This window comes from Apodemus sylvaticus, chromosome 2, assembly GCF_947179515.1.
Source record: "Apodemus sylvaticus chromosome 2, mApoSyl1.1, whole genome shotgun sequence".
Taxonomy (NCBI): Eukaryota; Metazoa; Chordata; class Mammalia; order Rodentia; family Muridae; genus Apodemus; species Apodemus sylvaticus.
Window position 1 is genome coordinate 184,108,900 of NC_067473.1, and position 8,864 is coordinate 184,117,763.

Genomic DNA, 8,864 nt, shown 5'->3' on the forward strand with positions numbered 1-8,864 from the left:
ATGTAGCAGTTGATCCATGATGAGAGAGTTTGCCTCAAGAAAAAAAAAACAGTAAAAATAAGTCAGAGTGGATAGCTGACCCCTGGCCTTTCACATGCGATAGTTCTCTATAGAAATAGGAACATGGTAGAGAATCCAGGCTGTCCCGGCTGCCCTTTCCAAGTGACGCTGTTTCCACGTCTGTTGCTGCACCCCCAGCCCTGCTGGGGCTCACACAGAATGCCTTTGTCCAACGAACTCCACAGGTTTTTGTTTTTGTTTTTTACATGCGAAAATTAAGATTCCCCTCGCAGTTAAGTTGCTCTGTGGTTTACAGAGGACTCACGGGGGCATCTTAAAGGGTAGAGTAATTTTAGTCTGCAGGTTTCTTACTTTGTAACACAACCAATAGTTGGGGTGGTTTCAGCTTCTAATATTATGTCTGCATAGGATGGGGATTCCATTATTACGATCAAATTATTCTTAACTCCCCCAAGAGGGGACGCGCAGGAAGAGAGCAGAGGAGCGGAGCCGGATGGCAGGGCCTTTGCTGGAGCTCAGTGGATGCTGGCTTGTGTAAGGATCGCGCTGCACAAGCAGCACATGGCTTCAGGCTGGGTTTGAAGTATTTTGACGTTATGTTTTGCAAATATTGAAGCTTTAGTAAGGGCAACAGCGAAGGAGCAGGAACACAGATTCTCACTTAGCAAAATGTTGCACTTCAAATCTGTCGCAGAGCCAGAGAGGCGGTGATGGTGCCTTCCAAACTGTGGAACAGTGAGGTTTGCAAAGCCTTCCCTCCCCCAGCCTCCTTCAGAAGAATTAAATGAATCAAGACTTTTCAAAGAGGAGAAACAGCCAGGGCTTGGCAGTGCTTGGAATAGGAGCATGGCCGCCTGGGTGTAGAGACTGTAACTGAGCTCACTCAACGGGTCTGTGCCTTTACGTGACCGTCATCTGTGGCTCTGAGCTCCATCCAAATTGGTGTAGGCAGCACCTTGGAGTCATGCCTAAACCATAGCTACCCAAAGCCCTAGAAACTGTAGTCAAGTAACAGGCCTTATGTCCCCCCTTTTGGATTGAGAGCTTAGATAGTCTCTAGCACCTTCCAGTGTGCTCCTGCAGTGGAATTCCATTCTATGTGATTTTTATCAATGTCCAAGACATGAAGATCTCCCGATACTCCTTCTATGCGCATTATGTCTGGGGCATATTTATGAAATTGTAGTAGTCTTCATAAAAGTGATCGAAGGGCATTAGGAGGGGCAACTATGGAGGGGCTACTGAAAGATGATCAGAAATTAACTTGAAAGCTGTCCATCATTTGCAAACACGAACTGTGTCTTGATGTTTCCTGATGACTATTTCTGAATTATCACCACGTGATCACCTTTGTATAAATGTGCCACTGGATTTTACTCTCATTAACCCAGAATGTGCTTTAGCTGTACAGTGTAAGTTCAGCCCATCTGATGGCCAACTGCTTAGTGTTTAAGCCACTGAAATGAATTCATGTCTTCTAATTTTCTTGTCTCAAATGAGCACTGCCCCTTTCAGAACTATGAGTCTGCGTATGGTGCTGCAATCTCCTTTCCCAGCCTTGATCAAATCGAGAGTAGAAGATGGAGCGTTTCTACACATTTGAGGTGTTTTTATAAAGGGTGTGTGTTTCCTTTATTAATAAACTTTTCATAATCCACAAAGACAATGATATTGAGTATGTTTTAAATTGGTGCATGTGAACTTGTATATGTAAAATCTCTCTGGTTAGTGTTTGATTCAGAAACATGGCTTAGAAACCTCAGCTTATTATGTTAAGTGAAATAAGCCAGGTTCAGCAAAACCAATATTGATGTTTCCTTATGTATGTGGAGACTAGTACTCGTGTGTGTGTGTGTGTGTGTGTGTGTGTGCATGTGCGTGAATGTGTGTGTGTGTGTGTGTGTGTGTGAATAAACTTTAAGGAGGACTATAGGGAGGAGGGAGAGATCTTAATGGGGGGAAGGGGAAGGGGAAGGGGGAAGGAACGTGGTGACTGGAAAGGGAAGAGAGGCTTATGGAGAAAGGCAAGATGACCAGGAGAAGGCAAGCCCAGGACAGAGGAAAGGCAGATGTGGGATCAGTATGAATTAGAACAAATTATGTATTTTAAATTATCATAATGAAATATATTCTATGCTAACTTTAAAAAATGTGATTAGAAAAAAATTTAAAGAATGAAAAGAAAAAAACCTGGCTTGGGAATAGACAAGGAGCAGCATGCAGTAACACTGATTTTGTCCAGGCCGCCTGTATTCCACACTTTATGGGGCTGGAGGTCAAGGTTGTGATTGGTCCCCAGGTAGAGCATGATCTGGAGGGAATCCGTGAGGGGCACCTGGGATGCCGATTCCTAATTTCCATCAATCAATGTCAAGGAAAGCCGACCGGCTCTGAGAATGGGACGCATACTCACAAACATTCCACATTTACGTGTGTGTGCCTATGAGGAGGTCTTCTCAGACCTGGACGCAAGGTTCTCCTCTTACCGACTCAGAAGCATTGTGAGAGCCTGTTATACGATGAGTGCAAATCTTATTGTTTAATTAGGAAAATGTCTAAAATGCAAAAAGCAAGAGATAAGTAAGGCCGCATATCCCGAGCTGGATTTCATTCCTGGTGTTAAGGCCTCAGGGTTAGACGTCTGACCGCCATTTACTGCTGTAAGGTTGGACAGCTGTTTGGTTTTCAGTGTCTGCATAGTTTCTTACCTAAGAAACTTCAGTACATGCTTTCTCCCTTCTGAGTTGACATAGCCGATGACGTGGTTCCGGTTCCCCACATCTAACTACAGGGGTAACTCCAATATGAGCAGGTCATTGTGAAGTATCGGACATGTAGTACCATGTAGTTTTAAAAATTCAAAGTGTTAGCAGAAGTCGAACTGTCACCTGGAGAGGGCAGCTCTGGAACAACAGCTCATTCGTGTCTTTCCAGAGATATTTATACATGTGTAGTGTGATCCCTTTAAAACAATGGGAATCTAAGGGTTCCAGTTTTTGTTGGGGAAGGTGATTAGAAGGATTCTTAACCCAAAGGATTGTGACATATAATCACATGACTATTGGGGAAAGTAGAGGCTATATCGTCCGTTCAGGATTCCAGGGACCCCAAGCTTTGGTGGGACCATTCATCCTCTCTGGCTGCAGATGGGTTAGCAGGCCTAGAGTCTCCTCTGTGCAGCGCAGGCTGGGCCTCAGTACTGAAATAGGAGACTGAAGAGCAAGAGGCAAGAGGTTTCGTGGACTCTGGACCTAAAAGCATGGACCTAAAGCTCTCTAGGTGAGACATCTCCAATACTCAGTTGAACTTCCTCTAGACCTTTCTCCCCAGAGACGGTCACGGGGTGATCTCTGCCTGGTAAGGTGTGGTTCTTGACAAGAGGCTGACTCAAGGACTGAGCCAGTGCTGTGACCAGAGATGACTGTTATTTTGTGAATCCACCAGTTGTCTCCTCCACCTTCCTAGATGTGAGTCGCTCAGGCCACTGGTGTCCAGGGACGATCTGAAGTCAGCAAAGCAGGGCTGTCTAACTTAGAAAAGCCAGAAGGGAAAGTGTGTGACTGGAGTTATTTTAAGTTCTTCCAGCCCTGGTAGAATCCTTATCTCTTACAAAAGGGGCTGTGTCTCCTCAGGCCGCCTCTTCCTGGGTCTCCTCAGGCAGCCTCTTCTGCGCCTTTCATTTTCTGGAAATGTTTACATTGCAGGAAAATGACAAAAAGATGGCAGCTAATTCTCCAGGGAGAGAGGGCTTCCTTCATTTACATACAGGGAACTTAGGATTTCAAACACTGAGTTTGACCAGGAAAAAAGTATAGGGGCGTGACATCTTGGGCATATTTGGGAGCTGGATGCAGGAACCACAGAGAAACCTGGATTCTGTCTGGCCTGGCTTGGGTTAGAGCAAGAGCAAAGTCCCTGGAACAACCCCTCCACCCACCATGCAGTGTCGAAAGCTGCTCCAGATAATTCTGGGGAAAATGACCAAGTTATATCTACTTGAGGATTGAGTCTCTCTTCTCCATGGGCTTCTGCAGTCTTCTGGTGATTTTTGTACATATTACACACATGCACATATGTGCACACACACATAAACACACACACACCAGAGCAAACCTGCCTCTCCTTTCTCTGATAAGATACTGTGAACTGAAATATCAGTAGGTACTATAGAGATTCCCATAAATGCAAGCCACACATTAATAGTTATGGGTTTTCTTTTTTCCTGAAGACTAACAAATTTTTCTGATCTGGAGACATGAATCCTGACGCCAGAAAGCAGAGACCTGGCCAGCTGCTTTAAACCCAACCACGCAGGTTGCCACCTACTCTGTCTGGCCAGGATTTTGACAGAGCGCCAGAGTTGGTGGGACTCAGAGACTATTTCCCACCAGCCATGGCTGTGCTATCAGCCCGCAGTAAAGCCTGCAGATTATAAGAGTGACCTATTGAAAGGAGACTACCAGCAAATGAAGGGGAAGGGTTTTTCCTCACACAAGAGCAGAGGGCTTTTACTGTGAAGAGAGGGTGAAGGGAAGGGGAAAATTTGTGCGGCAGTTCCTGGCCTCTGTCTGGTTCCAGGAGCATTACTGAAAGCACACCAAGGTTGACTGACTTTTCTCAGACCCCAGGGCCTCTCTCCATCTCACACAGAGCACCCTCAGACGCTGCGCTGGCTCCAGCCCAGCCCAGAAGGGGATGCCAGCCAATAAGCAGGAAAAACTCCCAAATTATAACTTAACAGAGTGATCTTTTTTTTTTTTTCTCAAATTCCCAAAATGTGTTTTCCCCAGTCCGTGAGCACGGACCTGTGGCTTTGTCTCCCCGGCTTTACAGCCTCTGCCTCAAGCCAAGAGACTTGGCTCTGCTCCTCCTGAGTCAGAGTCTCGGCTGGTAGCTGAACCCAGGAAGCCCCGGCCAGCCCCCACATCTCTCCCCAGAACCACCAGACCACACCGCCTCCTGTGCTCGGTCCTTTGGCTGGGTGTCCTGCCTCCTCTTTGTTTGGAAAGTGCCATCTTACGTAACTCCAGAACCTTCTGAAGGCTCTATTGTCTTCAACTTGGGAGCACTCAGAACAGCCTATTACTGACTTAGGACTTATCGCCAGGATAGAATCTTTCGCCCGCATCTCCTCAGCCCTTGGAACGGGCCTCACCGGCCACACAGCAATCAACCGCCAGGCTTAATGCTTGTGGTCTTTGGGGAATTACAGGTTCAGTACAAGGTGCAGGGAATACAAAGGCAGGGTCACCCATAGGTCACGGCAGTTCGCTGTGTTCAGGCCTCACAGGAAAGCCATTTGTAACTCAAGACCGAGGCGGGCATAAACAATTCTGATCTGATTATTCCTTTATAATCTGATTTTGATAAACAGCTGATGAAACGGGAGGTGTCTTGGCCCTCGGAGGAGAGATACCCAGGCGGCATAATCAGGTCTCTTATCTCGCCAGGCAGGGGTTGATTTCAAGACTCCTATTAATAGCTCAGGATGGCAAGAACTGTGACCTCTGCCCTGGATCCTCCAAGCCTTGAGAGCGAGTGACAGCAGCCAATTGGGTAAGGTCTGTTCGGCCACCTTTATTTTCTACGAATCTCTGATTGGCCCTGTTGGGGATTCTAGTAATTACTGTAAGCTGGCACCTCCAGAAAAAAAGAAAAAAAAAAGACCTCTTAGGATTCAATTAAAAATTAAAGGGACCTTTGTGTGTGCTTACCGAGGAGTTTTCTCAGCACAGGCAGGGTGTGACCACTCGCAGGTGACATTATCATCGGCTTCTGCCGCCTCAGCAGCCCTCGGAGGAGCTCCTAAGGGCAGGGAGACTAGGCTGCCTCTCTGTTCTGTCTTCCCCCAACAGACCTGCGGTCTGCCAAGGGTACCGCGGGCCTCCATGATTTCCTTTCTGGGACCAGCCAACTGCGTGACTGGGGTTCAGGCAGAAGTGAGCTTCATTCCTGTTAGTGATCTGGAACCCTGGGTAAGGCGCTCAGGGTCAGGGGTGTGGGCTGAGACTGGGGGGACAAATGTGCTTCAGCTTGTCTTAGTTATTTACTGAGCTTCAAAACAGAGACATTAGGAGCTGGAGAGATGGCTCAGGTCAAGGGTGCTGTCTGCTTTCTCAGAGGTCCAGGCTTGGGTTCCCAGCATTCTTATCTGGTAGCTACTGGGGATCCGGCGCCCTCTTCTGGCCTCTACAGGCATCCAAACGCATATACAGGCACAGATAGGCACACTCCTAAATATTTTTTTTTTTAAAATGGAGAGTGGGCTGGGCAGTGGTGGCACACGCCTTTAATCCTAGAACTTGGGAGGAAGAGGCAGGTATATTTCTGAGTTTGAGGCCAGCTTGGTCTACAGAGTGAGATCCAGGACAGCCAGGGCTACACAGAGAAACCCTGTCTCAGAAAACAAACAAACAAACAAGCAAGCAAACAAACAAACAAAACAAAAACAAAAACTGGAGAGCCAAAAGAATCTTCTGGTCTGGATGATAAAATAAAGATTCTCTCACGGATTGCTGAATCCGTTCACCAAGTGTTAGGCCGAAGCTTCTTGCAGAAACTACTACCCTCGTGTCTTACAGGGTAAAACTTGAGAGCATCTAATTTGAAACGCCTACCCTGTACCATCGGAGGAAATATGCTGATTTTGATGCCTTCTTTCCTGCTGACAAGTTGAAGTTCACTGAACAGGAGGTAGTTAGGTTGTTTTGTTTTGTTGGAATACGACTTGCATTCCCAGATGTGGATGGGTGGATAGGCTCAAGCAGCCCTGCACACGTCCAGGGGAGGTGTCTTAGAGCTCTTCTCCTCCTTCCCTGCTGACTGGCTGTGAAGGGGGCCAGCAGACATGAGTGGGAAGCTCCTGGCTGAATGTGTGTAACATGGGAGAAGTCCTGACAGGTACTCGGGGAGCGTTATGTCCGGAGGACAGACACCATCCTCTGGCCGCCCCTCACACGGCCTACAGCTCTTTCTGCACCTGCTTCATTCCCACAGCACCCAAGAGCCATGGAAACATCTACTGCCAAAAATCAAGAGGATTCACGAGCCAACAGAGGCCTCAGATGTCCCCATTGTCTCTCTTTTAAAATCTGTTTCTTTTTGCATATGCGTGGACATTTCCCTGGCATGCGTGCCTGTGCACCATGTAAAGGCAGGGCTCGTCAGGAGGGCAGAAATGGACAACTCATCCCCTTTAATGAGTTACAGACGATTGTGAACTGCCGTGTGGGTGCTGGAAAGTAAACCCAGTCCTCTGAGCAGGAGCCAGTGCTTTGAACCACAGAATCCTCTTCCCAGACCTGGTCCCTTCGTTTTTTGTCCTACAGTCTCTTCTTATCTCAAAAGCACTTTGACTTAGGTAATAGTAAAGATAAGACAAAAAAATTGTGGATTTAAGGGAGTTTAACAAAAAACTAAAATTGAAACCAAGTATCATTTCAATTGGACAATATAAATTTAAAGTAATAAGTCACCTATTAATGGTATGAATATATGTATATACATATGTCTGTTATATATATACTACATATTTACACATATGTAGATACACATATACATACATGTACATTACATCTACATATACACATACACATACATATACATCCATACATATGTATATGTACTATTTTTTCTCAAGACAGGGTTTCTCTGTCTGTCCCTGGCTGTTCTGGAATTCACTCTATAGACCAGGCTGGCCTCAAACTCAGAGATCAGCCTGCCTCTGCCTCCTGAGTGCTGGGATTAAAGGAGTGTGCCACCACTACCCATGAAGCCTGTGTATTTTAACACATAAAAATATGCAAAAGCATGTTTCTCTTTAGCTAGTCTTGGGAAAGCCCCAGATGGTATTTGGAGGCTCCCTTCTCTGTATATGAGCTTAAGAGGCCATCCCTGACAGATTTTCTGTGATAATTCTGGAAGCAAACTGTCTACGTCTGAATTACCGTGTGAGCTTGGGCAGACCAACTAATTTCTCTGTTCCTCCTCTTTGGGCCTCATCTAAAGTGATAAAGATTTCTTAGAATAGTGCACATAGCGCATCACTATGTGAAGGATGTTAATGATGGTGATGGAGATGCTGCTGTTGATGGTGACTGTGACAACCAGCTGTCAACTTGGTCTGGAATCAACTAAAACACAAGCCACTGGGCACTCCTGTGAGAGGTTTTCTTGATCAGATTATCTGAGGTGGTAAGACTCCTCCTAAATGCAGTACTGAGTTCCTCTGGAGAAGTCCAGATAAACTAATGTAGACAAGGACACTGCCTTTTGCCTGCTGGCCCTCATCCTTACTGGCAAGTTCATCTACCCCGTTGCTGAGGCATTCCTCCCCAGAATTAGAGCCAAACTCTTTACTTTTTCTTTCTTGTTTTCTTTTTTTTTTTAAGTTACAGTGGCATTTTAAAAATGTATTTGTTTCTATTTTGTGCACATTGGTTTTTCAGCCTACATTTATGTCTGTGTAAGGGCATGGATCACTGGGAACTAGAGTTACAGACAGCTGTGAGTTGCCATGCGAGTGCTAGGCGTTGAACACTGGTCCTCTGGAAGAACAGCCAGTGCTCCTAACCACTGAGCCATCTTTCCTTAGAACCTAGAGCAGAATTCTTATGGGTTCCAAAGTAGACTGAAGACCAGCAGCTCTCTAGGAATCCTTCAGGCCTTCAGCACCATACCAGGACTTCTGAGCTGTTCAGCCTCATGGCCCAAGAAACCACAGGACTCTTAGCCCTCCAGTGAGAGACAGCCATTGTTGGATTAACTGGACTGTGTTATGTGAGCCACTGTACATTGTGTGTGTGTGTGTGTGTCTGTATGTCTGTATGTCTGTGTGTGTCTGT